General features: G+C 48.2%; 1 protein-coding gene across 3 annotated transcripts in view; it reads right to left on the minus strand.

Moving 5' to 3' along the window:
* The window catches only part of CD276 (CD276 molecule), a 30,013-nt gene extending 22,503 nt beyond the window's left edge, over nt 1–7,510 (minus strand). The window contains exon 1 of one of the 3 annotated variants that reach the window (XM_059371864.1): nt 7,444–7,510. The gene's annotated coding sequence lies outside the window, so the exon portion shown is untranslated. The other 2 variants (XM_059371865.1, XM_059371863.1) reach the window with 2 other exon arrangements.
* Between the last annotated feature and the right edge of the window lie 13,525 nt (nt 7,511–21,035).

The raw sequence follows: 21,035 nt of genomic DNA on the forward strand, positions 1-21,035 counted from the left end.
TTGTGACAGTTCCTGGCCCCTGGAAGGTGCTTGATAATTTTGTGATGGAAGGAAAAGAAAGAAAAATGAACGTTACCCAAAAAAGGTTACCCTCTTTTCCCTGCTTTGTTTCTTGTGGCATTGAGGTCCTCAGGAAGAGGACAGGAATAAGGAGACCCCACAGCACTAGGTTTTGCCTCTGGATCAATGCCCACCCACTGTTCAGGGCCTTGGGATTAGGAATCTCCCCCTTCGTGCTGCCACCCAACTGCGCATCACAGGACTTATCCCCACTTCTGGTGGAGGGCCGGTCAAATGGAGAGGAACCAGGAAAAAAAAAAAAAAAAAGGCTCCTCTGAAGAAAATAGACTCTTCTTCAAGTGCTCCACTAATAACTGGTTCCAGGATTTTGTCAGGGGTTAAGGACACAATCCCCAATCTGTCGCTCCCCAAATTTGCCATTTTCCCTGTAAAACCGGTTATTTGCCCATCTCAAGTCTTCCAGCATTCATCTAGCCACTCATACGCCAAACATGATGAAGTATTATGGGCATGGAGGGTCAAGCAGTTCCCTGGAGGAGTGAGCCCCCACAGCATCCTCTGAGAAGAGAGGGACTCTGGGGAGTGGCTTTCGGGAGATGGGGCACAGGTGGTGGTCAGGGGTTGCCTAAGGATGGATTCTGTACATAGTGGGAAACCGTGGAGGGCTACGGCCCCCACCCTTACCATGTACCCCGGTTTTCCTGAAATACCCCAAACAGCTTCCAGACATCTTATCTCCAAGTTCACTCTGCACCAGGACAATCAAAGGGGCCAGAAGACAAAGCCATGGAATCCACCAGATCATCACCTCCCTACCTGGCCTGAACTTCAGTTCCTTCTTAACAGCCTCTGCAACTTCTTTCTTTGAGAAGGAAACACAACAGATGCTAAGCGGACCCTCTCTGTCTTCAGCAGTCAGTCTTGAGGCTCTTAGCAACTTTCTTCCACGACCTTTGTTCTAGAGCGCCTCTCTCCTTCTATACCGATTCCTTCTAATAACAGGGCTCCCCGGTTCTGCAGGGAACCCAGTCCCTGTGATGCTGGTGTGACTGACCCCTACCCTTGGGCCTCAGCAAGTGACTGGACCTGACTCACTGGAGAACCCTCAGTGACTGGCTCCAGAATGGGCCGATGAGCCAAACCACACCCAGCCGGGCTTCCCAGGGCTGTTCTGTTGGCATGAGTGGAAAAGACTCTTTCTGTAAAGGTCCGGATAGTAAATATTTTAGACTTTCCAGGCCATCTGATATCTGTCACAGCTACTCAACCCTGCCATTGTAGCAGGGAAGCAGTCATAGACAATGCATAAATGAATGAGCAGAGCCGTGTTCCAACACAACTTTATTTATGGACACTCGGATTTGAATTGCATGTAATTTTCATGAATCACATGATTTTTTTTTTCAACCATGACAAATGTAAAAACCATTCTTAGCTGTGGGCTATACAAAAAACAAGCAGCAGAAGGTTTGGCCCATGGGCTGTAGTTCATAGGAACTGGTTTAGGGACACACCAGCTCCACTCTCAAAGACACCCAGCTAGCAGCAAAAATGGGAACCAGTTGGGAACTGGTACATTAATGACGGCGCCTCTGCGTACTGGAGTAGTGCACAGCTTTTTAAAAGAATGTATACTGATACAGAAATAAGTCCATGACATGTGTCACGTCAGTCAAGCATACTGTCAACTGTATGACCTCATTTCTGTATTAACATATGGCCCCATGGCTGCAGGTCTGGTCCCCTACCTCTCTCTCCATCTCAGCATCACCTGTATTTCAGCGCCCAGCCTTCCTCCTCCACCACCGAACCCCTCGGGGTTGGCTCCTAGACCTTCTCCTCAAGTCTCTCTATTATTTTCCCCTAGATGATTTCACCCACTCCTATGGCTTTAAATATCGTCTATATGCTGGCAACTCCTAGATTTTCTTCCCCAAGCCCACACCTCTCATCTGAGCTCCAACTGTCCCCTAAACATCTCTTCGCTGGTGACTCACAGGCATCTCCCTCTTCAAACTCTGGATCTCCCCTCCAACCTGTTCCTCTTCAGCTCTTCCCGCTCAGGAAAGGCACTACTCTCCACCCTCTGCTCAAGCCAGAAACCCGAGTTTCTCTTGCCTCTACAGTCCGTCACCAAGAACAACCATTCCTGACCCCAAACTACATCGACAGCCAAGCCCCAAAACCAGCCTGTTGCCTGCTTTAGTTCAGCACACCCATTAAGAAAGGGTTTACTTTTCTAAACGGTTGGAAATCAAAAGAGTATTTCATGAGACACAGGAATTGCACGAAAGTCAAATCCCAGTGTCCGTAAATAAAGTTTGGTTGGAATGTAGCCACATTTCATTTACGTATTGTCTGCAGCTGCTTCTGCAGATGACAGCGGAACCGTGCACTTGTAATCCGTGCAAAACCTGAAATATTTACTTCTGGCCCTTTGCAGAAAAAGTTTGCCGGTGCCTGATACGGCTTCACCCTCTGTTTGTCTCCACCTGTGCTGCTCTCACTGCTTTGCCAAGTCCTTGTCGTCTCTTGCCTGGCTGACTACAAAAGCTTCTTCACTGGTCTCTTGCCAAGTCCTTGTCGTCTCTTGCCTGGCTGACTACAAAAGCTTCTTCACTGGTCTCTTGACTTTCCCTCTGTCTCCTCACCCAGTTCTATACCCCAGTCTTGACTCCACACAGCAACCAGAATAACTGCTATAAAAACATAAACTGCATCAGGCCATCACTTCCAAGATGTCATCAGCTCCTCCAGGGCCCACAGAGCCCTACCTGCTCTGGCCTTGCTCACCTCCCCAGCCTCACCTCCTCCCATTTGTCCTTCCCCCACACTCGCCTCTTCTGAGTCCTACAACAGTGGATCCTCTTCTCCTGGGTTTTTGCAAACACAGTTCCTTCCTCCCGGATGACATGCGTAACACCACTTTATCCCGAGAGCCACCTTGGCAGAAAAGTCAGGAAGCGATCGGCCACCCTAGGGGAGTCCCTGTTACTCATTGCACAGTTTCCTTTTCCTCGTGTCATACTGGACCCTCCCTGACAAGGAACAGTGTCTGCTCCATTGACTATTGTACCCTTGATTCCAGCGAAGACCCCACACATGGTGAATGAATGAAAGTGACCATGTGTTTAGAGAGAGATGGATGTTTGTATATGGGAAAGGGGTCTGGAAGTGTGACAGTGAACCCAACCCTGGAACGTGGGAACAAGGGCAAGCATCTACTCCTACTTCTTAGTTGATATATTTCTGTGACTTTCACCATGAGTGTCTAATTCTTTCATTAATACGTAAAGGAAAACAGCAACTTGGGAGATTTTTAAAGATTTCAGACCAGGCTCCATCACTCACTTCCTAGGCTCCCTTGGCTCCCATTGCCTCTCTGGGTCTTTGTCTCCTCAACTCTCTAAGGTCCCACCACCATCCTGTGCTCTATGATCACATGCTGGGCTGTTGTCCTCACAAGAGCCTTCATGGGAAAAGTGAGCCCTGGTGTTTAAGGAGATGACTTTGGTGTAGAAGACACAGTTTCAAATCTAGACTCTGCTACTTCCTAGTCATGGGACTTTGGACAAACATCCTCTCTGACCCTCAGTTTGCTCATTTATAAAATAAGGACTTCAAATTACTCTCTTAGGGAGATTACAGGACAGCTGGAAATAGCCCCCTGTGGACCTTGCTTTTTAGGCCTTTTGTGTTGTTAAATGGAATCATTAAGCCACCTTGCCAGCCCCAGGGTACAGCTTGGGCTCTGGAGCAGGCAGCCCTGGGTTCAAATTCTGCCTCAAAAGTTTTTTTAGACACATGACCAAATATAAATGATTTAACCTCTTTGAGACTTGATTCCTCATTTCTAAAGCAGGAGTAACAACCCCTATTCCACAAGGGCTGCTATAAGAATAAGACCATATGCAGAAAGGACTTAGGAAAGCACCTAGCACCCACAAGCAGCAGTAACAAATTATTCCTGCTGTTATTATTGCCATAGTCATGCGGACAAGGCCACCTGGGCACCCCCGCCCCCAGCCAAGAGCTCCTCTGTCAGGCTATATACATCTAGGTCCCCCCACCCCCAGTGCACATTCCAGTATCTCCCCCGGGAAGCCCCGGTTCCGGGGAGCCCATGTTGACTTTAGGGTGACCTGGGAGCCCTGCTTTTCAGAGGTACTATCTTTTCCTACTCCAGGGCTCCCAATAAAAAATGCTTCTCATTCCCCACTCCTAGCAGGTTTCCCTCTGATACTCTCCAAATGCCTCAGGAAGGCCAAATGCCCAAAGGAATTAGGGGTGTAGAGGAGGCATCCATTCTCTGGACCACAAAGAGAATGACAGAGTGGGGGCAGCTGGCTGGGAGCACAACTCAGACCTGGAGGGTTGAGAAGGGCCTCCGGAGGCACAAGGGTGCAGAAGGAAAAAGGGTGCTTCTGGAAAAGCAAGCGCTCCCACCGATGCTCGGACTGGGATACCCAGGTCAGGCCTGCCCTCTCCCCAGCTCTCCAAACGAGATCTCTCCCTGTTCTGGGGACGGACAGCAGCCCAGGTCCAGCATGTGCCAGCTGTGTGTCTTTGGGCACGTGACTTCCTTCCCCTTTCCGGGCTCTGGCTTCCCCATCTCTACCACGGACCTAATGACGCTCGACTTTGGAGAACTGACATGATTAAACGAGGTGATGCTTGTGAAGCATCCAGCACAACCCCACCTCCAACCTGGAACCTTCGTGTTCCTAGCTGGAACCTCATACTGCAGGGGTGGCAAAACTGGGCTGTGGCAGCCGGGGTTGCAGAAAAACACATGAGGCCTTGGTCCAGACGTTTGATGTATCTGAGACCAAAGGAAATTTCTCACGGATCACATCAATCAGTTCCCACCCTCCTACTTCCCACAGGCCCAGGCTATGCCTTCCCCTGCAGCTACTGCCCAACCCTGCCCCCCAATGCCGCCACCCGGCACTCCTACCCTGGGGTCTGGAAAGAGGACAGCAATGAGAAGCGGCCACCCACTCAGAGGATAAGCTCATGGGCAGTGACATCATTCCGCCTGCCCTTCCTCCTCCTCTGACCCCATGACTCAAGTCCACAGCCTCAGGCCCATGTGGTCATAATCTTAGAGGCTGTTTGTATTTGGACCATTTTTCTTCACACTCAAACCCCACATGTCCAACCAAGAACCAGCCAGCAGCAGGCCAGAGACGTGTTCTACAACACTTTCCAGAAGTGTCCTTAGATGCGGTGGAATCCCAACTCACAGGTCTACAGCCATCCTGCCAATCTGACCCCAAGCAGTACTGCTTAGCTCATGGTCAAGGCCAAATCCTGCTCCAAAGAATCAAGATTTATGGCTCCAGACAAGACAGGGCTACAGATTAAGGACTGAGGAGTTCCCCCAGGAAGGCTCAGAAGTCATCCTCACAAGAGGAAGGACACCACCTCCTCAGAAGAGACGATGCTTCTATAAATGTCCTTTCCACAAATGTTCAAGCACCCCGCCCCCCCGTCAGGCATCTGAGCATCTCAGACATGCAGCTGGTCTGCTTTCATCAGGTGACTGGTCAGAGCTGCAGAGGGCCAGGGACAGGAAGGAACGCCAGCTCCACAAATCCCAGCACCCCTTCCCATCTCAGCCTTGCATTAACACACGCTTCTCCCCTCTTACAAGCTGGATGGTCTGATTTCTTGCAGCCCACGAGTCTGGAGTAAATTGGAAAGCTCACTGAAGGCAAGCAGGAGAAACCATCAGCGATGTCATTGAAGAGAGGAAAAAAACCTCCACACAACAGTCAAGTGATCAGTAAAAGTGTGGCTGAAGCCACTTAGTGCAAAGCTCACTTCCACAAGAGTCCCCTCTGACATTCACACCACTGACCCGAAATCACGAAGAAAAATTTCAGTGACGTCAGGAGTGTCCTGATGTACGTAATACGGCAGAGAAAGATTTCCGTGCTTGATAGTTAAAATAAGTGTTAGTGCTAAGGCTCAGGAACTCTAGATATCAGGGAATGTACTCACCCCAAATATTCCCATTCCCAATGAGCTGGAACTATGAGCCATGGCTCACACCCTGCAGCCCCAGAGCCCTCCACCCCGCCCCACCACTCAGATGGGCCCAACCCATCAGACAAGTTTCAGCTTCAATTTCAAGTTTAGACTTCAATTTTTCCCAGCTTCCAAAAGCGTCCCACCTATGTACAGGCCCTCAAACTGCAGGGAAGGCTGCACAGCATCAGATTTCCTAGGCATTTCTGAGCGGCCAGAGGGAATGAGAGGAGACTGGACTAAATGCAGACCTCTCTTAAAGACAGAATAGCTTCATTACTTTCTAATACAGAGGCCAACAGCTAAAGACATGCATGTAAGAAAAGGACCTGGGCCTTAACTGAATGATGAAATTGACTCATTTACAACTACCCACATCCAGTTTGAAGGCAAATTGTTTTTCTCAATTAGATCAAGCAAACCCTTCCCCTCTTCCCCCATCGCTCCTGCACTACCATTTGCCTAAGGTTTTCCCCCAGTGATAGATCCATCCATTTCTGAGTCATCTGTCACGCATTTCTCATTAGGGCAGGTCTGGCTTAGAAATAAATCCCCTTTTCTGGCAGTTTGCTGCCTTAGGCCACCAAACCTGCCAACTCCCTGGTTAAACAGCATTCTGAGGGCCTTGGGACACTGAGGTTCAACCCCCCCCCCCAGTGTGTCCCCCATCCTGGGTCCCCACCTTTGGGACACCAAGTTTCCTACCTCCTCTCTGTCCTATCTCCCCCGCCATCTCTTGGAGAATTTCAGAGCCCAAATTGCCCCATCCTGCTCCCTCGTGTTCGCGCCTCACCCCCAACACCTATTCACCCCTTCCCCCAGGTCAGCTTTCCCTACCTGTTCTTTTCAGAATCTGTCCCCCTCCCGCCCGCTGCTGCCCCCGTAAGTCCTCCCTTTAGGCCCAAGAAGAGTGGGCCCCCTTGCCCAACCTTCCTCCGCAGCTCTCCCTCCTCGGAGCTGGGACTCAGGGTGTTTTCCTCTGCAGGGCCCTCTGGAGGGCCCGGAAGACCCTGCTTCCCCGCTAACCCCAGCTGGCTTCTTTGAGCTTTCCAGAATCACCAACACAGTGACAGATCTGCCCCCACGCCCCTGCACGCCCAGGGCCCGGGGAATCACAAGCACCCACCAGCCTCCTCCAGGACCTCCCGGGCGAGGGCAGGTCCCACTGTGCCCCAGCCTCCTCGGCGACAAGCTTAGGGCGGGGTTGGATTGTGGCGGCCCCCGCTGCCTGGGGACCCAGAGCCCAGCTGCGCCGCGGACCCGGGGAGTGGGCCGGGCGCGGGCGCCCTGAGAGGGAGGGCACAGCACGCGGTCCGGCTGCCAGGCACCGCTCGGCCGCAGACAAAGGCCGCCCCCACCCTCGCGGGCCCGCGCCACGCAAGCACTCACCGCGCCGCGGCCGGCTCTCGGGACGCGGGGACGCGGCGGAGCGCTGTCTAGCCGCCGCCGCCGCGAGGCCGGGCCCGAGTGGGGGTCGGGGACGGCCCGGAGAGGCCGAGGGGAGGGGCGGGGCGGGCTGGAGGAAGCCGCGGGCCCGGAAAGGCAGCCCGGGTGCGCCCCAGAGGCGGGATTGGCCCCGCGGCGGCTGTCCCGGGCAGAGGCCTGAGCCCGCCCGCTGGGCAGGGCATCGGCCCGGACCCCGCCCCTGACCCCAGACCAGATTCTGGACTCGGGCCAGGGGGCGCTGGTCTGCCCGTGCCCCTCCCCCTCCCCGTTCCCACACTCTCAAGATCCGACGTTTATATTCTGCGAGAGGGGACAGACAGGTGACTGCCCGCTGACCACCCCACCCTCCAGGCGGCTGGCGGCAGAGCCGGATCTCCAATCCCGGATCCCTCGAGCCGACCCCAGTACTGTGTTCTCCCTCCGCCCGGGGCTGGTACCGCGGCCTGGAAAGGGTTAAGTGGACTGCGAGGAATTAAGAGCTGCAGGGAGCTCTCTATAAATACAGTGTCGTGGGCGCCTAAGCCAACCGCAGGGTAATTTCCACTGAGCTGGTTTTCCTCTTTTCCTCCCACCCACAGCCACCCGACCAGCCCTGCCCCCAACCCCGGGCCAGGCTCCAACAGGGGGAGCAGCTCTGATCCCCGTGTCTGGGCTCCGTCCTTAGAGACCCCAGCTCCAGCGTGGGAGGAGATTGGGGGCGGGGCGGGGGGGGTGGCGTTAGGCGCTTACCTTTGCACATCCCGTCCCTGCATCTGCTCTCTGACCTGTTCTTCATCAGTTACAGACAGGAACAGCTCAAGTGTAGCAAGGTTTCTGGGGGCCAGGATCTAGACTCGGAGCTTTCCCTGCTGGGACCCCTTTAGAGGCTCACTACAGTCCCACCAGATAGATAATATTAGCTCCGTTTTACAGGTGAGAAACCTGAGGATGGATAGAAGGATTCGAACCCCGTGCTTTTGCCAGGCTCACCACCAAGTGGCAACAGAGAAGGAGGAGGGGGCTCAGGAAATAGAATGAATGCATGCGCATCTCTGGAAGGTGTAACCACTCGTAAGTTCTCTAGTATTTTATCTCATTTAATATTCACAACTCAGTGACTGGAATGCCATGATTATCCTCATTTGACAAATTAAAAAAATTGAGACATAGATTAATAAATTACTAAAGGATAAAAGTAGTAATTGGAGGAACAAGATTTGCCCCCTTGAATTTAAGTGCCGAATGCAAATTTAATTCTGTGCCTGCTTTTGTGTATGTGTGTGTGTGTGTGTGGCACATGGGTACGGACGTGTGTGTGAGCAACTCTGTATTTGAATCTATGTGCACATGTGTTTCTGAATTTAAGTTTGATAGCGGCTATGTCTATGTAACTGCTTCTAGGGATGGGAGCAGAGAACAGGGGTTCAAGGCACAACCATCTGGCTTGGAGGTCATGAGCTTCTCCACCAATGCATACTGCTCCCCCTGCCCTATCAGGTCCTGTTCCAGGCTGGGCCTGACTTCATAGATCGCAGGATGAGCAGCCCCCACCAGGCCCCACAACCTGGGGAGAAATATCTGAGGAAGAGGTGTCCTTAGGCTGAGAGAGCCGGGATCCCTCCAGCAGGACCCTGGAGGTGGCATAGAACTAATCTAGAAGAATGGAGTCTCCTTTCCTCCACCAAGAGTCAATCCTGTACCTTGTGCCCTGCAGTGGTGACACAGGTCGTATCCCAGAGGACTTAGAGTGTGGAAGCAGACGCTTGACTCAGCCATGATGGACAAGGAAGGAATAGCACAGGACAGTTTATATGGGTGTGTGTGGGGAGAGATATTTTTTCATAATTGCTTAAGAGAACAGGTCAGGAGGAAAGAAAGTGAGTATTGCCTCACATTTCTGGAAGCAGTGGCTTGAGAGGGTGCTGATCCCCCCGAAAGGATAAACAGCTAGGGCAGGGAATAGATAGAGTGTCTGATATGGGCTCAGCTGAGACTCAAACACCTGCCTTGAACACAAACAGCTGGAGTGACCCTCCCTAATATACAGGAATCTCCACATAGCAGAGGGTGTTTTTCTAGGCCTAGTCAAAAAATACATCATTTCCCAGGCTCCCTTGCAGCTAGAAGTGATCACGTGATCCACTGTGGCCAATGAGATGGAAGTGAAACTCTCAGGTTGGGGCTTTGAAAAAAACTTGTTAAAGGAATGGGCTTATGCAAAGGAAGACAGCATGGTGGTTCCTCAAAAAATTAAAAATAGAATCACTATGGGATCCAACAGTCCCACTTCTGAGAATAAACCCAAGAGACTGAAAGCACAGTCTCAAAGAGATGTTTGTATGCCCACGTCCATAGCAGCTTTGTTCGCAATGACCGAAAAGTAGAAAAAACCCAAGTGGCCATCCGTAGATGAATGGATAAATAAAATGTAATACATATAATGGGAAATTATTCAGCCTTAAAAAGTAAGGAAATTCTGACACATGGTATGCCATGGATGAATCTCAAGGACATGATGCTAAGTGAACTAAGCCAGTCCCAAAAAGACAAGTACTGTATGATTCCATTTACAGAAGGTCCCCAGAGCAGTCAAATTCCTAGCGACAGAGAGGAGAAGTGTGGTTGCCAGGACCTGGAGGAGGAGGGGATGGGGTGGGGGTTGCTGTTAAGTAGATATGGAGTTTGTTTCATGAGATGGGAAGAGTTCTGGAGATGGGTTACACAACAGTCTGAATGTACGGAACGCTACTGAACTGTGCCCTTAGAAATGGCTAAGATGGTAAATTCTATCGTGTCTATATTTTATCACAATTAAACATTTTTTAGAGTAACAATAAGGAGCGGGCCTAGCTGGCATGTGCCTTCGCCTTTTGCTCTTCTTTTCCTTTGTGCCAGAAGTGCAGACATACAACAGGTTGTACAGCAGTCATCCTGCAGCTCTGGGGACAAAAGCTAAGGGTCGCTGAGGAGAAAGTCAGAAGCAGTCTGGTTCCAAAGGCATCATGCAGCTGCCTCCAGGACCCAAGATTGCTTCCAGCCCTTGGCCTCACCCCCAGAGCTGCCATTGCTCATTCAGGATTGATGAGAGATTGAACAGTGACCCTTGAGAGTCTCATCCTCCCCAGGCTCGCTGTAATATCAGACGCGATAGCATCAGACCATCATTCCAGCAAAGGGAGGCCATGTGCTGACCCTCCTATTACTTTTCCTGGAACAGAATCTCTGAGATGCCGATAAAATTCAAAGACATCTTTCTTTAGCCTCCTTAACATACAAAAGGACAAGTATTTTCCTCATCTATTTGAATACCCTTAAATCAAGCAAACTGAATTCCTTAACCTAGCTTTAAGGTGAGTGCGGGGGTGTGAGGTTGGGCTCCTTAGAGCAGCTAAGCAGCCCATCTTTCAGAAAGCAGCTCCAAGACGTTGGCAGGCCTCACCTAAGAACAATACCCAGAACTCTTCACTTCCCTAAGAAAGAAAAATCAAGTATTGGCTGTGCTGGGGGCCAAAGGCCCCTTTGTGGCATTTTTTCCAAGTTCCCTGTGACACCAGAATCTTGACCTTGGCCTCCCCTTACACAGGCTGCACTTTACCTCCAAACTTGTTTGCACTTTCAGGTCTGAAACTACAGTTTCAGTCCTGGATGTTTTCGCAAAGGCCACCACCCCACCCAGCCCCACCCACTCAATTAGAGTGCAGAAGGCTGCCATTTGGGGCCGGCCAGCCAGCCCAGACTGTCTAAGGCAACCAAGTTTCCCTGAAATAACCGGATCCAGTGTAGGGTTGAATATAGAGCATAGTGACCAGGGCATGTTCCTGCTTTCTGCTTTCTTATTCCTGACACTTGAGTGTTAGACTTCAGGTGTCTAGATCCAAATACTTCCAGCTGGAAGCTTCTGGCAGGCAAAAGAGCAGGAGCAGCCTGGAAAAAAGAGCAGAACTGATCCGACAAGAACATCTTAACACCCCCACCCCATCCAACACATACACTGAAAAAATAACAAAACGTCTTCTAATAAGAAGACAAGCCTTCTAACAAGGCTTGTATGGCCAGCTGTCCCCATCTGGCCCACTGTCCCCTCTTCTTCCCTGGCCACCCTCTCCAGCGTCTGTCGTCCCCTGTCCCGGGTGGTAGCTTGCACCCTCCTCCTGCTGCTCTCCTCTTCCTTCTCCAGCCCACGCTTCCAGCGCTCGGGATACCAGGAAGCCATCTTGGAATCTGTCCTTCTGCTGGAGGGGTAGGGTGGTTCTCCAAACCGGAGGGCCGGGATGGAGTTAAGAAAGAAAACAACAAAAGTAAAAGAGCACTGTGGTGCCAGGAGACGTTTTTCCTTCATACTGGGAGTTGGTTTGGTTTTTCTGGGCTTTTTTTTTTTTTTTTTTTCTGATGACTTCTAGTCACGTGCTAATAACCCAGTTACCAGCACTTGCACAACCCCGAGAATGAGGGCCTCCTTCAGTATTGCATCACAGAGGCCTCATTTATGTCCCCTTGCCCTGGTCCTGCTCCTAGGTTTGGCCTATGACAGGCTCAGAGAAAAGAGCACAGAACAGAACAAGTTAAGGGTTCCAGAGAGAGGGATAAGACCAAGAGCCCCAGGCTTGGAGAACAAAGGGGCCAGGAGAAGCCAGCAGAGGAGACCTTCCTAGGGAAGACAGTGGATAAACCATTTGAAATCCAGAAATCCTAGTCTCAATCCAGGTGCTAAATCTCAAATCCTAGTATTGCTTTTTGAGTTACGGGGACACGTGATGGTCATGTGGTTTTAGCTGGGCTTGAGGTACGTGCTTGGACATCTTCAGGACATCCGACCATGGTTCCAGCCCTGGCGCTGGCACAAGGAAAAGCTAAGCTGTCCCAGTAGTGAGAATGGTTTATTATTCACCTGCCAGGTTTTTTTTTTGTTTTGTTTTGTTTTTTTCTTGAGAGAGCAAGAGAGAAAGCATGCAAGCAGGAGGTGGGGGGCAGAGGGAATGGGAGAGAGAGAGTCTTATTTTTTTTTTTTTAAGATTCTATTTATTTATTTGAGAACAAATGAGCATATGAGTGGAGGGAGGGGCAGAGGGACAAGCGGATTCCTGGCTCAGTGGGAACCCTGATGCCAGGCTGCACCCCAGGACCTGAGATCACAACCTGAGCAGAAGGCAGACGCTTAACCAACTGACTGACCCACCCAGGCGCCCCAAGGGAGAGAGGATCTTAAGCAGGCTCCAGGCCCTGTGTAGAGCCTAAAACACACCTCGATCTCATGACACTGAGATCATGACCTGAGCCGAAACCAAGATTCAGACACTTAACCAACTCAAGCACCCCGCCAAATCCTCATTTCCGAGGCGGGATGACTGAAGGCCAATCCCAGGCCCTTTCTCTTGCTGGCTTCCCTCAGCCCACTCTACCTCTCATGTGGAGACATGCGGGGTATGATGGAAGTTGTCCCTCCCGGACCATGCCTTGTGTGTGGATCGGTGACCCCTCAGGTCACTGACCCTGGAGAGAAACCCAGTCTGAGGTAGGCAGGCTATACGAGCTCCAGCGTCCGGTCAGCCCTCTGATCGTTTCCCTCCCACCCTGCTTCTGTCACCAGAAGTGGGCTCTCTCCCCACTGGCTCCATCCCCAAGGACACGCACTCTGTCCGACGTGGGGATTATTTCTTATTGGCATAACTGTTTTTTCCACTTTTGTGGTTAGCAGTTGCTAATGAATACAATCTTGCAATTGTTTTCTTAAAACAGGATTTTCAGCACAATAACATATTTGGCATCTCTTCTTCTTTCCTCGTTTCCCATGATGAGATCATCGCAAATACAACTTCTAAAGAAATCTCTACAACCAGGCTTTCCGAGGAAACCCGACACCCCCACAGACAAACCCGTGATGGGCCTTGGGTTTCCAACCAGGGCCTTGAGCAGCGTCAGACTTTATCCACTCAGGGAGGCATGGCCACCTCTGAGGAATGATCCCAGCCACCCCTGGGGTGTTTCCACTCACCCTAGAAATCCCCTGTTCCATTCTGTTGGAGTCGGTATTGCTGTCAAAATGTCCTCCCACTTCATCAATCTTCACACCCTCCACATGTCTGTAAATATTCACACAGCTCAGTTCCCTCCCCTCAGGGACAGGGAGTCGACCAGATGTTGGCCTCTCAAACTGGACAAATCGGCTTACTTCCCGTCTCTTTCAAGAAACACGGGCCAACTTCAACTGTGGTTGGTTTTGACATGTGCTGCCCAGTGTTCTCTGCTAGTCCCAAGTAATTTCAAGAGTTCCTCAGGGCAGACCCCCAGCTTGATCTCCTCAGGTTCCTCAGCCAGGTTCCCCTCCCCCACCCCTATACCTCCTAATATTGTAGCTGGCAGAAATTTTGAACTCTGGAGTGAATGCCTCAACCCAGACCAGAGGGAGTGAGGTGTAGACGGGACAGTGGGCTGGAAACTAGGACATCAGGGCTCTCCCCCCAGCCCTGCCAAGGATGGCGCATGGGAGGAGGAGAATGGTTTAGCTGTTCTGGAAAAGGAGCTGCCTCCTTTACTTCTGAAAGAGTCCTGCCCTATGTCTCCAAGGACCTACTGAGTCAGCGACTGTTTCTTCCAGAGAGCACCTGAAGGATTTCCCCCTGGGGCCCTGAAGGAGGCAGAACTAATGAAGCAGGCTAGCACAGGCTAAGTTGGGAAGGAACTAACAGATTGCCTCCAACCTCCCGACCCTTTTGCAAGTTGTCCCTACTGTGGTTGACAGATGCACTTGCTACCCTGAGCCCCCTCCTGGTGATGTGTCAAAATGCAGCTGGAGAGGGCCTCGGTCCTCACTCCAACCTGGCTCTCCAAGGGTGATGCCCTTTAATGCCAGTCTCAGGGTTGGAGGAGGAAGTGGGAGGGCAGGGAAGGAGAAAGCATTGTGGGCTGGGGCTGTGGAGGTTTAGGAAGGGTGCCCAGAGGAGATGAGCTTCTAGATGACCTCGAAGAATGGGAAAAATTTTATAAGTGAATAGCATCAGAGTCCTGCCTGGGTCTGGCACTTGTCTAAGACATTCCAGGAGTTGGGAAGACTCTGATCTGATTATCCCGGTGGAGCCCCTCGTGGGTCTGTGGTGGTGGCAGAAGAGCAGAGCTGTAAGGGGAGAAAGAGCAAGTGGCCCACGTGCTCTGCCTGCCCCTGATGCTGTGGGTGAGATGGGGTGCTCCTATGGAGGCCGCCCCCCTCTTGCATACTCTCCTCTCCTTGAGGACATCACCAGTCACTTTCTTTCTCTTGTGTCATGAATCCTTTCACTCTCTCCTGATACCTTCTGCTTCTTTCTTGAAACACTTTCAACTTCTAGAACGTTCCCCTCTTTTTCTTTTCTTCTCCCTTCACTGGTTGCTCCTTCTAATCTCCCCGGCTGGTCCTTCTCTTGTGGCCAACCCCTTCATATTGGGGAACAACAGGACTGAGTATTCAGAACTCTTTTCTTCTGGCTCAGTGCCCACTCCCTTGGTCATCTCATCCTCCAATGGCTTTAAATATTATCTGTGTGTTGACAACTCTCAAATTTAAATCTCCAGCTTGGAATGTGTCCCTGAATTCTGTATATCTGACTACCTACTCAGCATCTCCACTTGTCTCCAATCGAACTTATAACTTCCACCCCCCATTATGGAAATAAAACCAGAAAAAAAAAAAAACCCTTTTCTCCTACAGCCTTTTCATCTCAGGTAATGACAACTCTATTCTTCAATTGCTGGGGCCAAAAACCTGGCAGTCATCCTTGACTTTCCTCTTTCTTGCAAACCCTACATTGGCAATCCTACTATAACTACTTTCAAAATATATTCAGAACCAGATGACCTCGTCCCACCAAAGATGGTCCAAGCCATCTTTGTCACATTCCCGTATTTCAATAGCATCCTAGTCTGTCTCTTTGCTTCCTTTTCCGTCTATAGTTTATTGTCTACACAACAGCTAGAGTGATCCTTTTACATATAAGCAAACTTTCAGATTTCTTTCCAAACTTTCAAACTTTCCAGATTTCTCCAAGGTAAAAACGAGTCCTTAAATTGGCTTACAAAGCCCTGTATGACCTGGACCCTTGCTATTTCTATGATCTCATCTGCCACTCTTCTCCTTCCTTCCTCTTCGTGCTCCCTTCCTTGTTCTTTAAGTACACCAGGCCCATTTACTTCAGGACCTCTGCATGTGCTATTCCCCTTGACTAGGACACTCTTCCTCAAGGTGTCCATACAGCTCATTCTCTTACTTTTTTTAGGTCTCTGTTCAGATGTTACCTTATTGTGGAAGGCTTCCCTGACCAACCTATATAAAGTGATACTCACCTAGTGTCCATCCCCAGTCATCTCCAATTCCTTCATTCTGCTTCATTCCCCGCCCCCCCTTAGAATTTATTAACCTTCTGACTATATTACTTGCTTATGTGTTTATTTTCTGTATCCCTCCATAGAATATAATTTCCATAAGAGTCAAGGCTTTGTTTTTGTTCAGGATGTATTCCACCTAGAATTCTGCCTGGCACATTGTAGGTGTTCAACTATAGTTCGTTGAATAAGTTGTTCCATCCAGGTAAATGGAAGGACCAGTAGTTCAAGAACACAAGGATGAAAAAAGGTTGCAATGCTTTCTTCAAGATATGAGAGACCTTGGGGCGCCTGGGTGGCTCACTGGGTTAAAGCCTCTGCCCTCCGCTCAGGTCATGATCTCAGGGTCCTGGGATCGAGCTCCACATCGGGCTCTCTGCTCAGTGGGGAGCCTGTTTCCCCCTCTCTCTGCCTGCCTCTCTGCCTACTTATGATCTCTCTCTTTCTGTCAAATAAATAAATAAAATCTTAAAAAAAAAAAAAAGATATGCGAGACCTGAACTTATGTGCTTATGGGAAGGTACCAAGAGAGGAAGAAGACAAATTGCATGGGAGAGAAGGGGTATGATATATTCTACATAAAGATCTCTAAGAAAGCAGAAAGGGACAGGATTCAAAGCCTGGGCAGCCACTCCTTCCTTGGGCTGAAAGGAAGGACCCTGGAAGAATGAGGATGAGAGATGGGAAATCCATGATGGCACTCAGCTTTCTCCCATGGAACCTTTGCTGAGTGCTTGAGGGGCACAGGAAGGTGGGGGCAGATGAGGAGGATGCAGAATAACAGTGAGATTTCCCCCACAGACTCACAGTGCTTAGGAGACAAAAGTCCTGCTAGAGGAAGGGGGGTTTTGTCATATATATAGCTCTCTTAGTTATTTGCAAAATGTTGGTGCTGTGTTGATTGAGAGGCTAAGGAGCTCATTTCAAGCCTCTGAAAGGCATAAATGAATTTCCCAGGGTGTCTCATGGCCAAGGAGGTAGGGACTAGCAAAACTACAACCCCACCCCAATGCAGTTCATTTTCTAATCATATTGTTATGATGGATCCCTTATCTTATTGCCCAATAAAGAAAGATATTTTCCCCTACCTGGGGAAAATATCATCATCTTCAGTCTCAGTTCATGTATATACAGTCTCTGGCTTACAATAAATAATTATAAGGCATGTGAAAGGGCATGAAAATGTGATCACACATTCTCAGGAGAAAAAAATCAATATTAGAAGAAGACCCACAGATGCCCCAGATTTTGTGGTTAGCAGATAAGACATGGTATTTTATTTTGCAGACAAGACACTTCAATAACTATTACAAATATGTCAAAGAGAAAAATGTGAAGTATGACAAAATTGTTAAAGAGAAAACTTCAACAGAGAATCGTAACCTATAAAAATATCAAACAAACCTTCTGGAACTACAAAATGCAGTATCTGTAATTAAAAACTCACTGGATGGATTTAAGAGCAACAAACAGCATTAGTGAATTCAAATATCAATATAAATGATCCAAACTGAAGGCCACAGAGAAAAAAGAATGGACAGAGCACAAGAGACATGTTAGGACACAATCAAAGCTTAAATGTATGTGCAACTGGAGTCTCAGAGGAGAGGAGAGAGAGAATAAAACAGAAGTAAAATTGGAAAAGAAAAACCAAAAACTTTCCAAAACTGATCAGAGATATCAATGTAAAGATTCAAGATGTTTGTTGAAACCCAAGCAAAATAAATACAAAGGAAGCTCCATCTAAGTACTTAATAGTCAAATAGCTGAAAACCAAAGCTAAGTAGCAAACCTTAAAAGTAACCAGAGAGGGCGCCTGGGTGGCTCAGTGGGTTAAAGCCTCTGCCTGCAGCTCAGGTCGTGATCTCAGGGTCCTGGGATCGAGTCCCGCATCGGGCTCTCTGCTCAGCAGAGCACAGAGACTGCTTCCTCCTCCTCTCTCTCTCTGCCTGCCTCTCTGCCTACTTGTGATCTCTGCCTGTCAAATAAATAAATAAAATCTTAAAAAAAAAAAAAAAGTAACCAGAGAATGAAAACACATTACTTTCAAAGCAGCAACAGTAAGATTTGATGATTTTGTACCCAAACTATAAAACCAAAAGGAAATGGAACAACTTTAAGGTGCTGAAGAAAACCTGCAAACATACAATTCTATCTCCAACAAAAATATCCTTCAAAATATGAAAGCAAAACAATGACATTTTCAGACCAAAAAAGAAGAAAAAAAAAAAAAGAAAGAAAGAAAACCCCCAAACTGTAGCCAACATGATGTGCTGTTGGTGGAAAGATGGTCAAATCAATGGAATCAGACACAGAGTCCAGAAATAGACTCACAGATATACAGTCAGATGACTTTTGATAAAAAGGTCAAAATAACTCATCAGGGAAAGAAAAATGTCCCCTAGAATGGTGCTAGAAAAACTGGGTATCCATATGGGAACTAAAAGACCTCAACCCCTACATTATTCTGTATGCAAAAACCTAGATTTGAGATGGATCATAAACAGGAACATAAGGGCTACAATAATAAAGCTACTGAAAGCTGTAGGAGAATATCTTTGTGACTACTGAAAAAGCAAAGATTTCCTATGAGGCTCCAGAAAGTATAAACCATAAAAGAAAAGACTGATAAATGGGACCTTATCAAAATGTAGAACTTCTGTTCATCAGAAAACACCATTGAGAAAACAAATAGGCAAGCTACAGATTGAGAGTAAATATTTACAACACACATATCTGATGAAGGGCTTGTATCCACAACATATAAAGAACTCTTGCAACTCAATGATAAAAATACAAACAACACAGTTATTTTCAATGGGCAAAAACCAGACATTTCACAAAGGAAGGTATACCAAGGACCACTAGCTTTATGACAAAAGTGTTTGAAATCATTAGTCATTGGAGAAATGCTAATTAAAACAACAATTAAGTGCCAGTCCAGTAAAAGGATAGCAAGGAAATACATCCCTGATATAACGGCTAAAATGAAAAATATTTACAACACTGTATGTTTTATTTTTTAAAGATTTTTAATTTCTTTATTTAACAAAGAGAGAGATCACAAGTAGGCAGAGAGGCAGCAGAGAGAGAGGGGGAAGCAGGCTCCCTGCTGAGCAGAGAGCCCAATGTGGGGCTTGATCCCAGGACCCTGAGATCATGACCTGAGCCGAAGGCAGAGGCTTAACCCACTGAGCCATCCAGGCATCCCTACAACACTTTATAATATGAAGTGTTGTAGAAGATATAGAGGAACTAGAACTCTCATATAGTGCTGGTAGAAGCATACGATTAAACTGCCACCGTGGGAACCTGGTGGTTTCTTAAAAGTTAAACATACATATATTTTATGACCAAACAATTCCATTCCTAGATGAATAAAAACATATGTCCACAAAAATCCTTGTATGGGGCACCTGGATGGCTGTCACCTAGCCTAATTTAATCTATCCTAACTGATACAAGAAAGGGGTCCCAACATAACAGTATAATCTAAAATATATGGCAATGGCTTAGGAGCTGGTCACCAGGGAGCAAGGAAACTCTGAGCAGATGTTGGAGGGATAGCATTTTCTGTTATGTAGTGGAAAATATTGAATAAAACTGTCATCTGCAATAACCCGGAAGGCATGTCTTATACCTAATAAACTTTTAACCCTAGAGGAAAGGAAGATAATAGTGAGCATGAATTTCTTATTTGAAATAAATTTCTTATTTGAAGGTAGCATTAAGTAACTGGCATATTTCCAAGCAGGAATGGAAAGGGATTGAGAGGGACCAGAAAACAGAGGTCTTGCACAGTTGGAAGTGACAGCTGTTTCTCAACCCTCACAAGTAAAAGGAAAAATGAGGAGGGCTTGGAAGGACAATGCTCCTTAAAATCTCAGACTTTTTTTTTTTTTTTTAAGATTTTATTTATTTCTTTGGCAGAGACAGATCACAAGTAGGCAGAGAGGCAGGCAGAGAGAGGGGAAGAAGCAGGTTCCCTGCCGAGCAGAGAGCCTGATGCGATGCAGAGCAAGATCCCAGGACCCTGAGATCATGACCTGAGGCTTTAACCCACTGAGCCACCCAGGTGCCCCAAATCTCAGACTTTTGACAAGGATCACATCAAGTTTATGTCTGTTTCATCCATTGATGAAAACCTTTGCATGGTTAAAGATGGCTCAAGCGAGGGTTCAACTAAAGGTGAAGTATCAGTAATCCCTTTTAATTCGACAAAATGGCCCTAAGAGACTAAGTGTGCAGCTCTTCCACAACAGCCGGATAAACCTGACACCTTACCTGCAATTTGCAAAAAAGAAAGGGTGGGGAAGAGGGTTAGCAAGAAATCTAGGAAATCCAAGAAATACACCTGGAAAATAGCAGATGAGTCCTATCAAACAACTGTGTTGTTTGTATTTTTATCATTGAGAACTTAGGAGAATGAAATAAAAAGTAGGCTACTGAGGTTTTAGAAAGTATCCACATGGCCAAAGAAATTGTGAGCCTAAAGTTCATGACCCTGTGAGCCTTAAAATGACTCTAGAGCCCCCAGCCATCAATGCGCAGGAAATGTGCTGTTGTTTATGGCCAAAGAGGATGACGGAAAGCAAAGAATCTTCCAGAAGGTACAGCCAAGGGTTATGGAGAGCAAAGGACAGGCAGCTACTTCCAGAGCAGGCAGTCAGTGCAGAAGCAAGGAACTATACATTCTTGGGACAGGGAGTGTGGGTGACAGGATGGAATGTGAAAGGAACCAGAATATGTCACCCCAAAATATGCCACTTTAGCATAAGGATTATTTTGAGCTGAAGGCAATTGAGAAAAAGCAAATACAAGAAAATCGACCTATCTTCTCCTATTTGCCTAAAAGCAGGACATAAATTCTCAAAGGTGTCCCTCCCTCCCTCTCTGTCAGGGAAAGTGAAAGTTAATCACCAAAGGTAACTTTAGACCCTATCAGCTTGGAGTCACTATAAGAATCTGCATGCAAATTTTACTATTAAACGAACCACTAGTTGCCCATATATATATTTTTTAAAGATTTAATTTATTTATTTGACAGAGATCACAAGTAGGCAGAGCAGCAGGCAGAAAGAGAGAGAGAGGAGGAAGCAGGCTCCCTGCCAAGCAGAGAGCCCGATGCAGGGCTCCATCTCAGGACGCTGGGATCATGACACAAGCTGAAGGCAGAGGCTTCAACCTACTGAGCCACCCAGGCG

The sequence above is a fragment of the Mustela nigripes genome, chromosome 13 (genome assembly GCF_022355385.1).
Source record: "Mustela nigripes isolate SB6536 chromosome 13, MUSNIG.SB6536, whole genome shotgun sequence".
In the NCBI taxonomy this organism is placed as follows: domain Eukaryota; kingdom Metazoa; phylum Chordata; class Mammalia; order Carnivora; family Mustelidae; genus Mustela; species Mustela nigripes.